Here is a 20693-nt window from a genome sequence, read left to right on the forward strand (position 1 = left end):
TAATTGAAAATGAATTAACCCCTTAGAGACAGAACCAATTTGGTACTTAATGACCAAGCCAATTTTTACAATTCTGACCACTGTCATTTTATGAAGTTATAGCTCTAGAACACTTCCACTTATCCCACTGATTATGAGAATATTTTTTGTGACATATTGTACTTCATGTTAGTGGTAACATTTCTTCGATATATCTTGCATTTATTTATGAAAAAAACGAAATTTGGCAAAAATGCAGAAAATTTTGCAATTTTCACCCTTAAACGACAGAGTGGTGTCACATGAAATAGTTAATAAATAACATTTCCCACATATCTACTTTACATCAGCACAATTTTGGAAACATAATTTTTTTTTGTTAGGATGTTACGATGTTTAAAAGTTGACCAGCGATTTCTCATTTTTCCAACAAAATTTACAAAACCATTTTGTTAGGGACCACCTCACATTTGAAGTTAGTTTGGGGGGTCAATATAACAGAAAATACCCAAAAGTGACACCATTCTAAAAACTGCACCCCTCATGGTGCACAAAACCACATTTAAGAAGTTTATTAACCTTTCAGGTGCTTCACGAGAACTAAAGCAATGTGAAAGGAAAAAATGAACGTTTCACTTTTTCACCAAAAAATTACTTTGGAACCATTTTTTTTAATTTTCAAAAGGGTATCAGGAGAAAATAGACAACAAAATTTGTTTTGCAATTTCTCCTGAGTATGCCAATACCCCGTATGTTGGGGGAAGGCCACTTTTTGGGCACATGGCAGGGCTCAGGAAGGAGGGAGCACCGTTTGACTTTTTGAATGTAAAATTGACTGGTGGCGCCATGCCACGTTTGGAGACGCCCTTATGTATCTAAACAGTGGAACCCCTACAATTCTATCTCCAACCCTAACCCCAACACACCCATAACCCTAATCCCAACCTCAACCACAACCCTAACTCCAACACACCCCTAACCCTAATCTCAACCCTTACCATAACCCTAACCACAAACCTAACCCTAACACTAGGGTTGAGCGACTTTTACTTTTATAGGATCGGGTCGGGTTTCACGAAACCCGACTTTCTCAAGAGTCGGGTCGAGTGAAATCGGCCGATCCTATAGAAAAGTCGGGGTCGGGGTCGGCCGAAACATGAAACCCAATGCAGTGCAATGGGATACTATGGTTCCCTGGGTCTGAAGGAGATGAAACTCTCCTTCAGGCCCTGGGATCCATATTTAAGTGTAAAATAAAGAATTAAAATAAAAAATATTGCTATACTTACCCTCTGACGCGCCCTGGTACTAACCGGCAGCCTTCCTTCCTTAGAATCAGCGCGTGAAGGACCTTAGATGACGTCGCTGCTTGTGATTGGTCGCGCGACCGCCCATCGACCGCTCACGCGACCAATCACAAGCCGCGACGTCACCAAAGGTCTTTCAAGTGCTGATTCTTAGGAAGGAAGGCTGCCGGAACGAAGCAGGGCGCGTCCGAGGGAGAGTATATTCCTATTAGGTATATACTCACCCTCGGACGCGCCCTGCTTCTTTCCGGCAGCCTTCCTTCCTAAGAATCAGCGCTCGAAAGACCTTCGGTGACATCGCGGCTTGTGATTGGTCGCGTGAGTGGTCACATGGGCGGTCGCGCGACCAATTACAAGCTGCAACGTCATCTAAGATCCTTCACGCGCTGATTCTAAGGAAGGAAGGCTGCCGGTTAGTACCAGGGCGCGTCAGAGGGTAAGTATAGCAATATTTTTTATTTTAATTCTTTACTTTACACCTAAATATGGATTCTGATACCGATTTCCGATATTGCAAACATATCGGAACTCGGTATCGGAATTCCGATACCAGATTCAGAAGATCGCCGACCTCATGGCCGACCCCACACAGGGGTCGGGTCGGGTTTCATGAAACCCGACTTTGCCAAAAGTCGGCGACTTCTGAAAATGGCCGACCCGTTTCGCTCAACCCTACCTAACACACACCTAACACTAATCCCAACCCTAACCATAAACCCAACCATAACCACAAGCCTAACCCTAGCCCAACCCTATCTTTAGCTCAACCCTAACCCTAGCCCCAACCCTAACTTTATCCCAACCCTAACTTTAGACCATCTCTAACCCTAATGGAAAAATGGAAATAAATACTTTATTTTATTATTTTTACCTAACTAAGGGGGTGATAAAGGGGGGGGGGTGTTATTTACTATTTTTTATTTTGATCACTGTGATACCACAATATGGATGGAAAAATAAAAAATCTATGGCTTTGGGAAGAAGAGGAGCAAAAAAATGAAAATGCAAAAACTGAAAAACCCAAGGTTGTGATGGGTTTAAAACACCTTAGGAGATGACATCTCTGAAGAACTCCAAGACACTTATATGAGTGGACATGGAGACAGCAAAGAACCTTAGCCTTAGAGAGCAAAGCCTGGCCTCGCAGATGAAATAGGTGTGCAAAATCTACCTCCCAAGGTCTTGTTAAAAGTCCATCAAAATTTAAGACCACTATATGTACACCACTTACTGTAGCATATTTTAATAATGAAACTTATTACAATATTGAAATTAAAGTCTAAAATGTCAAGATGACTGGTAAATTGTTGGGTTCATCCCTAACAAATTCCTCAGTGTATTGTAAAAAGCTTTTCAAAAACTCGGCCTTTTGTTAAACATAAAATAAAATATATTTACTGTAGGTTTTGTGTGTGTCGGCTTCAGAGAGATGAACAGATTTCGTATTAATTATTTAGAAATCATTTATGAGATGGGATTTGCAATGCTCAGAGCAGTGAGTTGGAAAATAGCATCCGGCAGGTTCTCGTTGTTAACTTTTTGAAAGTGGAGGATATAAATGGAAATTCTTACTTTACAATCTTTGAAAAATACACTTTTTCAATAGAAATAGCATAAATGAACCCTCTGATGGATAATTGGGGGTTTTTCCTATAGGATTTCATTCATCTTCTCTGAGGAGATCACACTAATAAAATCGGGTCACTAAAGAGCTGAATGTAATGCTCAGAGTCGGTCATAGCATCGGAAACATTGCCTTTCATGTCATGTTGCTCTCTGCTGACACAACAAGATTTGAACTTTCCAATGTGGTGAAAATTGGCTATGGGATTTCCACCTGGTCTTAGCTAATTGGGAAAACAGAAACTTTTAACTTTCATGAAAATGCTAAGGTTCCCATATGGCCTGGTTTTCCCATGACAGTCCCCTTTTCAACTTCATATCTGACAAAATTTAGTAGTGATAGAGTCATCACATTAACATTGAGAGGCCAAATATAAAATAGCATTTAGATTAAATGTACACTATAGGTTGGATTTTAGGACTTAGCAAGTGTGTAGTCTAATGTGTGGTCTAATGGATAGTCCTATGCTTTAAAGTAGTCTCATCAAGGCAATAACTTTCATTATGTACAAATGGGGCATATGGTTATCATAAAGGTGGCCCCAAGCCAATCAATCACTTACAGTTGTGTGAAAAAGTATTTGCCCCCTTTTTGATTTCCTATTCTTTTTTGTCATGACTCTGTTGTCGAGTGTCCCAGGACCAGGGGCTGCTTCCCTGTCCCTAATGCTATGGGCACCCTAGCTCGCCCTGTTCCCCAGATTATTTTGGATGGTTAAGATGCCAGGGCCACGTACCTTGCCTTAAGGTACCGTCACATTAAGCAACGCTGCAGCGATATAGACAACGATGCCGATCACTGCAGCGTCGCTGTTTAGGTCGTTGTGTGGTCGCTGGAGAGCTGTCACACAGACAGCTCTCCAGCGACCAACGATGCCGAAGTCCCCGGGTAACCAGCGTAAACATCGGGTTACTAAGCACAGGGCCGCGCTTAGTAACCCGATGTTTACCCTGGTTACCATTGTAAAAGTTAAAAAAAACAAACAGTACATACTTACATTCCGGTGTCTGTCCCCCGGTGTCAGCTTCCTGCACTGTCTGTGTCAGCACCGGCCGGCCGTAAAGCAGAGCACAGCGGTGATGTCACCGCTGTGCTCTGCTTTACGGCCGGCCGGCGCTGACAGTGCAGGGAAGCTGAGGCCGGGGGACAGACACCGGAATGTAAGTATGTACTGTTTGTTTTTTTTAACTTTTACAATGGTAACCAGGGTAAACATCGGGTTACTAAGCGCGGCCCTGCATTCTCCTCCATCTTCCACACAATGCACCAACTTTATTCCCAGAGTTATAGGTTGCATTTTTTCCCCGACAACAGGTATCGCAGGGAGCATGGGGAGAAGTTGGAATTGCCTGTGCTTTCTTAGGGGAAGGTTCATATGGGTCCATACTGGTATACCTCTGACTCTAATACCCATTTGTTTTTACCTATATCAGTCCCAGGAGCCGCTCGTTTGGACAAAGCTCCCTGTTTCAGTACTCAGTACTAAGGTCCATGTGAAGAATATTGGAGACATAATTCCATGTCAATCATCTTTATATTATTGGGCATGGAATTATAAAACAATGCTGCAGCACATGCTTCGGCAACATGACACCTGGCCAGCTTCAAACAATGCTTCCCCCCCCCAGCTAGCTGCTATGCAACTGTGGCACCCCAGGTGTTCGGGTACCACAGTGGTGCTGCCTTCCTCTCGGGGAGGGTAATGCCATGTCTGGAGACAGGAATGATCCCTTTGGCAGGTAATCTTACATGCAGCACTTTCTGACTCCAGGCCTGAAGGGGGAGCGCTAAACCTGGTTTAAGGGGAACTTCACTATGTACATCGTGGTCTGGAGGAGGAGTTAGACAGTTTGTAACAGACAGTGGAGGAGCACAGAAGGACCTAAGAGCTAGAGGAGGGATGCAATTGGGCCTCTCTAACCTGAGCACAGAAACCGGGCACCGGGAGCCCGAGGCTTTTATGGAACTGCAAGTCTCACAGCAGAACCGTAGGGCAGGAAGCTAAAAGGGACTTGCCCACATAATACCTGAGGTGCCGCAACAATTAAAGCCCAGAGTCACCGTGTACAGAGACTCCAAGAGAATGGCTCAAGTTGCCCACCATGCAGAGACTGTCCCAGTACCTTGTCAGGACATTACAGGCAGCAAGGAACTAGTAATCAGCGCAAAGTGGAAGGCTCCCAAACTGACCTGGCAAATGGATTTTCTCTTGTCTTCAGGCTGCCTGGACTCCATCGACACCTGTTGCCGGTACCCTGGACTGAGGCTGACTACAACATCAGTAAACCAGGTAAATACTGCACCCCTGTGTCCTCCATTTATTTGCCAGCATTCACCAACCCTGCCAAAAACACCGGGAACCCTGGGGACCCTGCTTGTGGGAAGTGTCACCATCTTTGCTGCAGTAACATCGCCCTAGAGGACCCCTTTAAGCAGCATCGGTCCCCTCTGACTGAGAACCACAGGTGGCGTCACAAACACAAAATTTATTACAACTCGCTTAAAAAACCTTTCCCTTTTACTTGGGTGCCCAGGACCACGGACCGAGTCGTTGCCACTGTGACCACCCCTTTAATTGCGACCGGATCCGGTACCGAGTACCCCAGGCCTTGATGGGTGACTCAACCTTCTACAGAAAGACCCCTTGTGGATCCAAGCCATGCGGTCTGAGTCCTTTGCTTAGCCAGCTAGGAATTCATAAAGGAGTTATGGAAATACTATATGTCCTAGCTGTACATCGTATATATTTCCAAGATCCCCAGAACAGGGCAAGCACCTGCCAGGGTCTGAAGTCATTCTAACATGCATGGGAAGGGAGATGCATAGAACAGCCATTAGCAGCTAGATAGCAAAATTGTGTTTAGTTTCTATGCGTAGCAGGGACACAGTCAGATCAGATGGCACAAGAACCGCTGTCCTAGGACCAAGCAGAAAGCAGTTATGATCTTCCACAGGTTTTAGGAGATTTATCTCCCAACTTCCAGGGGAGGAAACTTAGGTTCGGCCCAGAGGCCAGGAGGGGGAATGACCTCAAGGGTTAAATGCTTGCGTGCAGCATATCTTATTGCTTTTTTTCTCTGGGAGGTCGCGAGGACACATCCTGTAAGATGAAGTCACACACAAAGGGGACCACAAGCCTCCCATGTGGCTGCCCCTCCCCCACAAGCCAGGCCGTTCATCTAACTGGTAAATGACTATATGTTCTGCTCATACCCTTTGTCCTACTGCTATTGTATTTGCATATCTGACCATTATATATGTATAACCTTTGTGTATATATAGTGTTTTGTCTAGTGTGCCCTTAAGGCGATTAAATATATAATTTAACCTTGGGCTACTCTCTTATCTCGATCCCTGAATCCACATGTCCGTTTCTCAGCCTCACATGCTACTGGAACTGGTTCCTGGACCAATATAACCCCGTTAACGGAGCAGGTGTATATCGAACGAGGAAATGTTGTATCCTCACCTTGCCCGTTGAGATAGTCTCGGCACAACTCACCCATTAGAAACAATGGTTATTATTTCCCAATTAGCAAAAAAAAAAAAGAACAAACCCACAGGGCATTGTAATAACTTCTATGTGACTTTGGCCTGGATATGTATTCCATTTTCTCAGCTAGCGACCCACACTGAGCGAAAAGAGTGCAATGCGTACTAGTTATTTCAGAGTCTGAAGATGAAGAAACTTTTAATACAACTTCTGCTTTACTTCACAAAAGCCGTTGTGTTAGAAGTTTACTGAAGCTTAAAATGTTAATTAGAAGAGACTAATACACAGCAGTCTCATCAAAGATCCTATGTGACCACATTAATTCTAGCAGCACATGTTTAATATACAGCACAGCTTATATCGCTGTTGTCCACCACTGATCTCACCCATGAAATCGAGGTTAGATGCAGGTACTGTGGTGGTGCTGTGTCTCCTTTTTCACGCTGTTAGGGTAATAGGATTTTGCAACATTAATTTTATAAGTTTGTAGACTTGGATATAATGCGTTTAGTTTTGAGCAGCGGAATATGCCATATAATCTTCTAAAGCTAGAGTTACATATTTTACTTTCCAAACTGCATACTAAAAAATTAACTGATAATGGTTAGGGAGCGAAGATCCTAAATGCATAACTTACCTGTGCTCATACGGTAAGGATACGGTACGGTACGGTACCTGTGCTCATGACATGCTAGCGATGAGCATTTCACAAAGCGGCAGTGTTCTACCCATCATCAACGCTCCCGCGGGATGCCGATGTGTTGCCAAGATAACCAGGGGTCTGCTGAAGACCGCCGTGTCTGTCATTCTAGTACTCCTGTGAAAACCAGCCCGTGGCCGACATGCATAATAGACCATGATTTCTGCTATATACTTCACAGTAATGCTTGACGTTGCTGTATATAGCACAAGCAATCATATAATCACAGCTTCATGTTCCCGTAGGAGACTAACAAACACTGTGAAAAGTAAGAAAAATAAATTAAAACGTGACAAAATTTAAAAACACATAAAGTTCAAATCACCCCCGATTTCCCCCAATAAAAATTAAGGAATAGAAAATGCACATATCTGGTACCACTGCGTTCATAAAAGTATGATTTATTAAAATTTTAAATAAATTAATCCGATCGGTAAATGGCATAGCGAGAAAAAGAATAAAAACGCCAGAATTACAGTTTTTCAAGCCACTGCATCAACAGAAAAAAATGTAATAACAGGATATCAAAACATCATGTCTACCACAAAATTATATAAATAAAGACATTGGCTCAGTGCTCAAAAAATAAGCCCTTATACAGGTCTATATCCCGAAAATTGAAAGCAGTACGGCTCTCAGAATGTGGCTTTCCCCATGACTCACAATCCAGAAATGTCAGTGGCTGGATGAAAGATGCAAGAGTCTGTCTGGATCCCAGAAACTCACTCAGCTTTTATGCACACACACTGATTACAAGCTGACAGGTCACAGGTGAGGATGTTACCTTTATTAGCCATTCAAACCCATTTGTGTCCATTTCTGTGCATGGTATCAGGCCAAAATCACCAGGGTATGTGATCTTTTTATCAAGGTAATTTAGATGTTTTGGGTTGTCATTATGATTTAAAAAGAGAAAACACAGTAGTTTGACAAGAAATGGCTTCACCCAACCATTAACCATGAGTGGGGACAAAGTTTTGGTGTTATCATTCATATTCTCTGAAAAAAGGCCAAGAAAGCAAAAATTCTGCAGGGGTATGTAAAGTTTTGAGCACAACTGTATTTCGATAGCCAGACACATTACATTTGTCATTCTGGCTTAAATTAGACCAGAATAAATCGATGTACCTTTTATTAAAGGGTTTGTCTGGTCCAATTAATTTACATCTATTAATGGAGAAACAAGTACAGATATGTCTCTAGCCAGCATTACTATTTTTCTATGCTTTGTGAATTTTTGTTTCTAAGTGATGATAAATATGTAGACACTACCGCTATACTATGCCCAACATTACCAACAAGGAGTGACCATATAGCAGTAGAAGCCACCACTATACAATGCTCAACATTGCACCATAGAGTGACTATACAGTATAAGAATAGATATCCTCTCTGCACTCTACCTAAAATTACCACCAAGTGGTGTTCATATAGCAGTATATACCACCATTATACAATGCCTAACATTACAACTATGGAGTGACCATATAGCAGTATATTCCACCATTATACAATGCCTATCATTGCCACCATGGAGTGAACATATAGCAGTAACTACCACCACTACACTACGCCCTACATTACCACTTTAGAGTAACCAGATAGCAGTATATACCACTACTATCCTACACCCAACATTACCACAATGGAGTAGCCATGTAACAGTAGATATCATCACTACACTACGCCCAACACATGGTGACCATATAGTAGTAGATATAATTTGAAACACTTGCAGTCTGTAGACTATAATGGAAGAGGCAGATGGCAGTATAACTTTGAAGATGATTGGATTCTCCAACTGGCTGGTGGCTCTCTCAACTTGAGCATTTATTTCTATGCAGCTGTGACGCTTGGGTAGGGACAGCTGACAGCCAGTCATTCGAGTTATATGTCCATCTGACTCTTCCCTAAAAGTGAATACAGTGCAGTTGAATCCGACGAATGACATTGAATTCTGTAATACCAATGCTGACGTCCCTGCATGGTCCCCTTCCAACTCCATGCAGGGATGCCGACATACCCACCTCCCCGGCCGCATAGCATGTTTCCCATCATGTTTCCCTGTTTCCTAATCCCCTGCTCCTGGGCACACTGCATAGACTTTCCGGCGGCGGACTCTCCCGTTCTTAAAAGGGTCCTTCCGTCCATGTAGTAAAGTGTGAACTTGAACCCCTGGTTCTTGTGCGGCCAGGTCATGAAAGCAGACCCCTGGTCCTTGTACGGCCAGGTCCCGAACCTGAACCTCTGGTCATTGTGCATCTAAGCCCTGAATCACTGGTCATTGTACAGTCATACACTGAACCAGAAGCTTCATTTGCGGTACCTGAATCCTGAAGCCACTCTGGCATGACCTGAACCAGTTCCCAAGACTCATGTGCTTTACTGTGTACCTATCTCAGTAACCTGTGAATCCGAGACCGCACCTTCGGTATCTAAACCTGTAACCATATATCCCAACATTTGAAGAACAGAAAGAGGGGCAAATCCTGCGATGCGCCTAGTGCACTGTGGCAAATTTTGGTCACGCCCCCGGTCACTCATCAATACATGCCCATTTACCATTTCCTTCTCACCTGACAGGAGGAGATGTTAGAGGGGTGGTGGCAGTGAGGGACATTCAGCAGACGCCTGAGACTGCAGGTCATAGACCCAAACCCTGGACTGTCCGCTGTATCCAGGGGATTCTGGCCCAGCATCCAGATCAGTGTCACCTGGTAGCTGGATTGAAGGCTGTGAATCTCTAACTTTCTGGCATCCCCGACACAGCTTTTGATTAGCCTGGGTAGGTATGTAGCTTCACTATACGACACCTGGTTTTTTGTGTCTGCAGGTCATGTTCACAGATTGCATAAATACTGGGTTTTTTTGTTTTCTGCTTGTTCAGTACAAATGACTTAAAAACAGTCTTTTCCCCCTTATTTGATGCGTTTTTGGTGCAGATGTGAATCCACTTATACCGCTGCTGCTAATGTTTTGGCATTGACGAATTGATGTTGTGGAGTCTGTAAGTCTAGAGCTGCGATGCGAACTGTGTGCTTCACTGCTGTCTTGGGTAAAAGCTCTCTTAAGGTTGTGTAAAAGTGTGTTTCGATACTCCACCATTTGCAGGTCCCTTTCCAGCACAGTATTTCCAACAGATTTTAAACTCTGCACCACCTCTGCAAACAACTGAATTTCAGCAACAGTAAATTCCAAGGTGAAATATGGCGTACTGTATCACGTTTGTCACGGAAGAAATAGTTGTTTGAGTGTGGATGAGGCCTGTATGACAAAGAAGATATGCTACAAATAATTTGAAAGTCAGAAGTCCCCTACTGTATGACACTAGGAACAGAAGAATTTTTTGGTGGCCTCTGAATCAGGCCTCTATAACACATTAGATGCTACAAACTGTTTTAAAGTCAGGTCCTCTACTGTATGACACTAGAAACAGAAGAATTTTTGGTGGCCTTTGTATCAAGCCTCTATAACACACTAGATGCTACAAACTATTTTAACCCCCAAGGGTGGTTTGCATGTTAATGACCGGGCCAATTTTTACAATTCTGACCACTGTCCCTTTATGAGGTTATAACACTGGAACGCTTGCATGGATCCCATTGAATCTGACATTGTTTTATCCTCACATATAGTACTCCATGGTAGTGGTAACATTTCCTTGACAATACTTGCGTTTATTTGTGAAAAAAATGAAAATCTGGCAAAATTTTTGAAAATTTCGCAATTTTCCAAATTTGAATTTTCATGCCCTTAAATTACAGGGATATGTCGCACAAAATACTTAATAAGTTTGTTAGGGTTAAAATTTGGCCAGCAATTTCTCATTTCTACAACACCATTTTTTTTAGAGACCACCTCACATTTGAAGACACTTTGAGGGGTCTATATGATAGAAAATACCCAAGTGTGAAACCATTCTAAAAACTGCACCCCTCACGGTGCTTAAAACCACATTCAAGGAGTTTATTAACCCTTCAGGTGTTTCACAGGAATTTTTTGGAATGTTTAAAAAAAAATTAACATTTAACGTTTTTTCACCAAAAAATTTAATTCAGATCCAATTTGTTTTATTTTACCAAGAGTAACAGGAGAAATTGGACCACAAAAGTTGTTATGCAATTTGTTCTGAGAAAGCTGATGCCCCATATGTGGGGGTAAACCACTATTTGGGTGCACGGCAGAGCTCAGAAGGGAAGGAGAACCATTTTACTTTTTCAACGCAGAATTGGATGGAATTGAGATTGGACGTCATGTTGTGTTTTCAGAGCCCCTGGTGTGCCTAAACAGTGGAAACCTCCCAATTCTAACTCCAACCCTAACCCCAACACACCCCTATGCCTAATCCCAACCCTAACCACACCTCTAACCTGAAAAGACCCCTAACCCTAATCCCAACACACCCCTAACCCCAGCACACCGCTAACCCTAATCCCAACCCTAACCATACCCCTAACCCCGACACACCCCTAACCTAACTGTAAACGTAATCTAAACCCTAACCCCAACCCTAACTTTTGCTCCAGCCCTAAATTTAGCCCCAAACCTAACCCTAACTTTAGCCCCAACCCTAAACCTAACCCTAATGGGAAAATGGAAATAAATACATTTTTTTAATTTTATTATTTTTCCCAAACTAAGGCGGTGATAAAGTGGGGTTCGATTTACTATTTATAGCAGGGTTTTATAGCGGGATTTTATGTTTGGCAGCTGTGACACACTAAAAGACGCTTTTTATTACGAAAAAATATTTTTTGCGTTACCACATTCTGAAAGCTATAATTTTTCCATATTTTGGTCCACAGAGTCATGTGAGGTCTTGTTTTTTGCGGGACGAGTTGACGTTTTTATTGCTATCATTTTTGGGCACATGACATTTTTTGAATGCTTTCTATTCAGATTTTTGTTAGGCAGAATGAACAAAACCAGCAATTCGTGAATTTCTTTTTTTGGGGGGGCGTTTATACCGTTCCGCATTTGGTAAAATTGATAAAGCAGTTTTATTCTTCGGGTCAGTACGATTACAGCGACACCTCATTTATATCATTTTTTTATGTTTTGGCGCTTTTATACAATAAAAACTATTTTATAGAAATAATAATTATTTTTGCATTGCTTTATTCTGAGGGCTATAACTTTTTTATTTTTTTGCTGATGATGCTGCATGGCAGCTCATTTTTTGCGGGACAAGATGATGTTTTCGGCAGTTCCTTGTTTATTCATATCCATCTTTTTGATCGCGTGTTATTCCACTTTTTGTTCGGCGGTATGATGATAAAGCATTGTTTTTTGCCTCGATTATTTTTTTTTTACGGTGTTCACTGTAGGGGTTAACCAGTGGGACAGTTTTATAAGTCAGGTCGTTACAGATGCAGCAATACTAAATATGTGTACTTTTAATTTTTTTTTTTATTTACATAAAGAAATGTATTGGAACAATATATATTTTTTTATTTATTTAGGATTTTGTTTTTTTTTTTAGTTTTTTTTTACTTTTTAACTTTGTCCCAGGGTGGGACATCATGGTATAGTGTCAGATCGCTGATCTAACACTTTGCAGAGCACTGTGTCAGATCAGTGATCTGACAGGCAGTGCTGGAGGCTTGCCGGCACCTGCTCTCAGCAGGCACTTGTAAGCCACCTTACTGCAGGACCCAGAAGGCCCCCTGCGGCCATCTTGGATCTGGGGCCTGCAGGGAGGAGGACGGAGGAGACGCTCGGAACAACGCGATCACATCGCGTTGTTCCAATGGTCTCAGGAAAGCATGCAGGGAGCCCCCTTCCTGCACAATGCTTCCCTATGCTGCCGGAACACTGCGATCATGTTGACTGTAGTGTTCTGGGGAATAATGTGCGGAGAGTGGTCCGTGACCGCTCCTGGCACACAGTGCCGGATGTTAAATGTAATAATCAGCTGACACCCAACTGCGATCGGCTGCGCTTCCCCGTGAGCGCAGCCGATCGCCTATGATGTACTATCCCATCCCTGGGAATTAAGTCCCAGGTCACCTCAACGGGATAGTACGCCTAATGGCAGAAAGTGTTAAGGACCGGCGGAACGCACCAAGTATAGATAATAAGAAACTAGTCCGAGGTCCACCGTGCAGGTAAAAGACCCTGCTGCTAGTAAGACGGACTATATGGCGGTATACACATGGGAAGAAGGAATCAATATCACCATTACACACTGAATGGGAAACCACTGGGTAAATCTGACAGGGAGAAGGACTTGGGGATCCTAGTTAATGATAAACTTACCTGGAGCAGCCAGTGCCAGGCAGCAGCTGCCAAGGCAAACAGGATCATGGGGTGCATTAAAAGAGGTTTGGATACACATGATGAGAGCATTATACTGCCTCTGTACAAATCCCTAGTTAGACCGCACATGGAGTACTGTGTCCAGTTTTGGTCACCGGTGCTCAGGAAGGATATAATGGAACTAGAGAGAGTACAAAGGAGGGCAACAAAATTAATAAAGGGGATGGGAGAACTACAATACCCAGATAGATTAGCGAAATTAGGATTATTTAGTCTAGAAAAAAGACGACTGAGGGGCGATCTAATAACCATGTATAAGTATATAAGGGGACAATACAAATATCTCGCTGAGGATCTGTTTATACCAAGGAAGGTGACGGGCACAAGGGGGCATTCTTTGCGTCTGGAGGAGAGAAGGTTTTTCCACCAACATAGAAGAGGATTCTTTACTGTTAGGGCAGTGAGAATCTGGAATTGCTTGCCTGAGGAGGTGGTGATGGCGAACTCAGTCGAGGGGTTCAAGAGAGGCCTGGATGTCTTCCTGGAGCAGAATAATATTGTATCATACAATTAGGTTCTGTGGAAGGACGTAGATCTGGGGATTTGTTATGATGGAATATAGGCTGAACTGGATGGACAAATGTCTTTTTTCGGCCTTACTAACTATGTTACTATGTTACTATGTTACTAAGTATACACACATGGGTTAACTTCATCCTGCGTGAAGGAAGCGATCCTGTTGCGTCACAGGACCGCAGTACCGCACATAAAGCGCGAGCAAGAAGTCAGCGGACTCAACCCCTACACAGGATTGATGTCTGATTAGACACTTGCTGGCACAACACCGCAACTGGGTGTGTCAGAGGAACATAAATAATAATATAAAAGCACTAGAGTGCATGCGGTGCCGCACTGACGGACGCCACTAACCACCCAGGCTTGGGTCAGGAAAGCGCAGAGGAAGTGCACGGCGCCGTACAGGCGGACACAGCAACTGGTAGCTGTAATGTGTGTTTCGTGCTGTTGGATAAGTCGGGCGCTAGATAGCAAACATACACCTTCCGCGAACAGACATTCAATAGGGAGGGTTATTTAAAGAGCGACTTTCACTCACAACACACACACATATTTACAAGACAATACTAGCGCATGGCCGTGCGATCATGCGCAGTTTATATAGTAGCAGCACAGGAAGCAGCTCCAGAAGTTTTGCCCTTTCAGGACCTGCCAAAAGGACCAATGGGATGTGCTGCAATACCTGAGCATGTGACCCTCGATCTCCAACGGGAGATCCTGCCCTGGGCATGCTCAGACAGAGAAAAGCAGGACTTAGATCCAGAAACGTCCACTCGCCGCTGCCCAGCACTGGCTTCAATGGCAGAAGCAGGAAAAGCAGCAGTAACTCTTCGCACAGAGTCAGACTGAGCGAGACGCTGGGATCGACGTCCCTGCTGAGCAGACTCCACCGCGGCTGGAGAAGAATGGGAGACCGCAGCGGAGACGGATCGAGATTCCCCCAGTGCAGCAGAGGAAACTCGACTCCTAACAGAAAGGCATTAAAGTTGGTCCCGTACTGTATGACACTAGAAACAAAAGAATTTTTGGTGGCCTTTGGATCAGGCCACTATAACACACTAGATGCTGCAAACTAATTTAAAGTCAGGTCCCCTACAGTATGACACTAGTTTAGCAACAGAAAAAAATTTTGGTCATGTGCATGAGATCTGCAGACAGCTTAATTTCAACGCAACAAAATGACAAAGTGTGATACGGCGGGCTGCCTATCTTTTTTCAACTGAAAAATCATAACTATTTTTTAATGTGCGTTAGGTCTGCACATAGCTTCATATCACCACAGTACTAAATGACAAGGTGGGATACAGCAGGCTGTATCACATTTAGCTAGTGAAAAAAATATTAGTTAGAATGCTCATACATGGATCACGATAGAAGCTGTGCACAACACACTTGTAGGACACGTGCCCTGCTGGCTTTATCTGTGGATCTCAGTAATGGTCAAAAAAAATGCTGGAAGGTCAATTTCACACTGGACACTAGCTACCTACACTATATGACTGATATACAACTGCCTAGATAACTAGCTAAAATCTTGCTGCTAACAGCCTCTCTGTGCTGTCACAGTGTCAAAATGGCACTAAAACAAGATGTCCTCTCTTTATATGACAAGGGACATGTGATTTTAGCAGCCAATGACACAAGTAGAGGTGTCAGGATATTGTGGAAGTTTCCCTCGCCCTGCGCTGCAATGTACACACATAAAGTTAGGAAAAAAAGTTTACAAGAATGCCGCACCTCTGAGCTCTACAAATCTCCTCCCCTCTTCAAACACATGCAAAACGCTCAGGTTATACCACCATTATTATTGCAAAAGTGCTGAAAATGCTTTTGTGGCAGCGCAAATATTTTCCAACACATTTTACCGAATGTTACTGATTGTTACCAATCTTATAAAATTTTGCTTGTGTTTCCGATCACGAATCCAAATGTGCCATATTCGTGCCAAATTTATATTTTACAATCGTTTTCGGAACAAATTCGCTCAGCACCAGTCAAGATAACCAAATTCTCCTATCTACATAATTATAAGCTGTGTCCCATTGGTAGAGCTGGAGACACAAATTCGAGTCCTGGGTAGACATGAACACAGGAGAAGAAACAGTGAATATAAAATTTAATTTATGCAGTGAGTAGAGAGAATCAGCCCCTCCCTTGAGGAGGAGGAGCTAAAGAGAGATGAAGCTGTCAGAGAGAGGTGAGTATCAGAAGTCGGGTCAAAAGCTCTGATGTGTCCTGAGATGACGGGACGCAGGTCTGAGACCTCAAATCGGGCCAGTCCCACTGACAGATGGGAGCTATGCTGTAAGCGTTCCATCAGAACTAGAACCTGTCAAAACCCGATCCGGGATCCGAATTCAACCCTGTCTGCTACTCCGTGTCAGTATCAGTTCTGCCTGAGTATCTAGAACCTGTGCAGTCTGAACTGAGTCCATATCTAGTCCTGCCAAGTCACTCCCTGACAACGTACCTGACCCTTGGGGTGAGCAGCTGCAGTACTGAGGCCTACCTAGGGGTGGTACCTGGCAGCTACCTGCAGCTGAAGCCTACACCACCATTGGGAGTTTTAGTAAACATCAGGTATTCGCTTAGCTATGCTCCTTCCTAGGTAAGTGTGAGCAGGTGGACCAGCTACCATGTTCCCCCCTGAAGACATCAATGCTTCTATGGTATAGATTATGTAGAATGTAAATATTGTTTCGCTCCTGATATGTTTTCTTAAGGTAACAACTGTTAATTTATCTGTGTGCTGCAGTGCTAACCAACAGTCACAGGATGTCTTACTGGACTGTCTTCGTTTTCACTGTTGTATAGAATGTAGGTGAAAAGTTAAATCTGCCCAGTAACATAAACAGCAGGCAAAAAGACAGTGTGAAGGTGAACTTGAAATACAGCCCATAGTGAGAGGGGGTTCTGTGGAATCTGGGAAAAGGGGATCTATGTTAGGCAGTCAAGAAAAGGAAAAGAAAGAGGCAAGATAGGTTTTTCCTAGTGTGGAACTAGAAGGCTCATGAGGAAAAGGACAAAAGGACCTAGTTACAGAGGGGGCAGGATGACACAGACAAGTGAGGAACCCTGCAAGAGAGAGGCTTGGAAGTCCAGGAAGCATTCTGTCCAGCGAGAAGGGGATCTTCGAACAAGGTAGTGCACTGCTGTGGGTACTGAAGGTACTGTCCAGTGAGAAAGCGACGTTGGGACTAGGTATCGCCCTGCTGTGGATACTGAAACAATCAGTAGGTTTCTAAGAACGGCCCCTAGGAGTGATATAAGCAAGGACACAGGGTATCAAGGCCTAGCGATACACAGGGACCTGTATGATCTCTCATCATTACTATGCAGTACCTGTTGCCAGAAAGAAATTGCAAATTGTTACTCTGAGAATTTGGTCAGCTGGTGATGTGCCTGCGCTCAAGGGATTATTTTTATCCGATTTTATATCAGAAGATAAAAACATCCTCACTTCTTATTTAGCTTCCTTAGATGTTCTTCATACACCAAATGACACCAGGACGTGAGAGAAGGAGGGAGGTCCCACCTCTGAGGATATTTGGGTTATTTCTCCCGTCCTCAATCTATGTCCTGGACCTCAGGCCAAGAAATGACCACACTTGTCGAATTATTAATATACCAGCCTGGTATGGCTGCATGGGGTTCTGCAGTTGTAGGATTTTCAGCTGATCTGGCACGATGGGGAGTTTCTGACGCAGGGGTCTGGGTACCTGTGCTGACTTGAACAGGTGTCTTGGGCAATTCTGTTGCCCGTAACATGGGTTGTGGCGGTGGCAATGGGTGTCATCGCTGTTCTTGATGCTCCCATTCGAAGTTGACCTCCTCCCACAAAATGACCTCTTCAGCGGTAGCATGCCGTGTGACACCGACTGCATACCAACCTTTGTGACACCAGACATTACAGAACTTTATTCTTTCCCTCTTGTAAAGACTATACAGATGGTACAGAAGAGTCTCACACTTCACCATTGCTTTGTTGACATAGACTTCATCTCCCATACACTGCTCCTCTATGAAGCCATATCCATTTACTTGATTGAAATCTACGACCATCCCCTCTGTGCACTGCTCCTTGAACTGGGCCCGTTTAGGATCTGAAAGCCATTCAATGGCCAACATGTTGGCCTGCATTTTTTCCTCCACAACATTTGGAAGCTCCCGTGGCCAGCAGGAGCCAGCAGAGGATGGCCTCTTGGGGATTGGGGGGCCCATCTCCCTTGGTCCCAGTTGAACATGTTGGGCTAAGCCAGTGGCCAGGGAATGGGAGCAGACTGAGGGATAGGAGTAGGCTGGGGAAGGGGCGCAGGCAGGAATATGGCCTCTTGTTCTTCCTCCATCTCCACTTTCTCGCTCTCTTGAGGGAAGATGCATGGCCCAAGGGGAGTGTACCGACCTTCTGGGATGATGTTCTCCAAAGCCGACATTTACAGTTTTCCGTCCATCTGGCTCCAGTACATCAGGTGTATTTCGTGCTGGATGAGGCCCAGCTCTGGACACGGAGTGGCCTTCTTGTGAGCTGCATCCACCATGGGTATCTCCTCCAGCTCACGGAGGATCTTTCCCACAGTGCCCCCGAGGTGGTGATCTGTATCATCACTTTATCGGAAGAACTGTCCATTCCTCCGGCCACTTGGAATACATGTATGGTATAGCTCACTTTTGTCAGCACCACTTGCCACATGTCCGGCCAGAAGAAATGCTGGAAGGAAAATGGCGCCAGCAAGTCACTTTTGGTGTGTTTCTCACCCGATAGGCTTCTCCCTTCCATCGGTTGCACTAATGATGCGACCGATACCTCTGCTGTCACTCCTCTTGACTCTGCCTCTAGACATGCTCTCTGATCACATCATCTCTTACCAGGTGAGGTGTCTCTCTTCCTGATTCACGCCTTCTTCTGTGCTGCTCCACCTATTCTGGTATGGATCCTGGATCCAGAACACCTCATGAAGGCTGATTCTTCGTTGGCCGGGCACACTGTTTTCGCACATTGGGACACTGACCACTCCCATGATGGGCCAGATCTACATTCTTCAGACCCCCCATAGTTGCCATCTTTGTATTCATGTTGCTGTCTGCCATCTTGTAAATCAGGTCACCATCCACCATTTTGGAGTTCAAGTCTCTGTCCACCATCTTATTCGCCTTTAAGGTAATTAACACTTTACTTTCTTGTGTCTTCCTTTTCCTTGTTTTCTTTGGTTCACCCATGTTCTTTATTTTCTTCATCTTCCAAGGCCTGACCCTTTTCGCAGCGCCACTGTAAGCGAGGCCGGGGCATGCGTGTTTGTATCTGCTATGGGCCGGAACCGAGTTCTGATTGCCCCGCTACCCATCTTCTAAATAGATGTCTGAGTGGAGTGTGTGGTATGGTGGAGTATGTTCTTTACTCACTTTTACTTCAGGAGCCCTTGTTATCTCCCCATCCATGGGACGAGTGTCAGGTACAAGACAGAAGACCTTGGTCCAGATTAACAGGTTCGACTACTGTGCAATTCCTTTACACATGTCTGCAGCATACAGATTAACACAAAGTCTCTTTTTAGTGTTGGTTTTGTGATCCATCAGTCCTTGTCCCCATCCTGTCCTGAGACCCACCATCTTCACCTCATTATGCGACCCAACTGATATCTTCCTCATCAGGGAGACAGAGGCATGAATTTCTACACCTCTTCAGAACCTTAGGTTCAACACTGTCCTAGCGTCCAGACATGACTGAACCTGTGTCCTCATTCTTCTAGGAAACTAATTTTGACCGTACTTGTTCTCTTCTGCTACAGTTTAGCTGCACTAGAACCTTCTAACTCTCCTATGTGTAGCCTTACTTTTCAATCTATCCAAACTTGCACTTGATGAGTCCTAGACTCTGACTAGACTGTGTGACAGCACTTACTTCACTGACTGTAACCTGGAAACATTTTCTATAAAACTGCTCTTACTCCTCCCAAGTGGTGGGCTAATTCCAATGTTAACTATCTAGTGTCCTATGGAGTGCAATGCAAACAGTATCTCTATCTGCTGTAGGATTCCCCTAGTGGACAGACCTCCTGCATTCCCAGGGATGGCCTTACAGGCGAAGCCTGCAGGAAAACCAAAGTACAACACCGGCCATAAGAATAAAACACAACACACTTTTAGCCCATAAACTAATAAACACACTAACAACACACTTAGTAAAACACAATTAACCCACAAAAAACACAATTAACACTTTTATGATCTTGTTGACTAGGCATCTTCTTTAGCCCACCACCCTCCTTCATAAGTCCAGCCCTGTGGCATAGTAGGTCCACAAACAACGTGTGCCACCTGCGGGCGTGACATATTCTACTGTTGTTCTACTGAATACTCATCTAATCCCATTCCCAAAGTAAATAGAGATTGTCAGAATAGTATATTTACAGTCTGTGTAAGGACCGCAATGCCCAAACTGACCGCAGGTTTCCTGCCTGAACTCACAGCCTATAATAAAAGACCTAAAAAAGCAGCATAAGGAGTCAAAACCTTTGTTTTGAACCATATTCACATGTTGGGCCAGGTGCATCTGGAAACACTCAATAAGTTTGCTGACAAACCCTCAGGACAAGCTTTGTATAGACATAGACTTTAGTAAGAAATATTGGGAGATTTCTGTGACAGCCAGCAGAATTATGAATGCTGTTATGTAGTATAATCCAAATCCTGGTTTAGGATCAACACAAAACAGTTAATATAATGTATTTTCATAGTTAGGTACTCAACTGTTTATGT

This window comes from Ranitomeya imitator, chromosome 3 (assembly GCF_032444005.1).
Source record: "Ranitomeya imitator isolate aRanImi1 chromosome 3, aRanImi1.pri, whole genome shotgun sequence".
Taxonomy (NCBI): domain Eukaryota; kingdom Metazoa; phylum Chordata; class Amphibia; order Anura; family Dendrobatidae; genus Ranitomeya; species Ranitomeya imitator.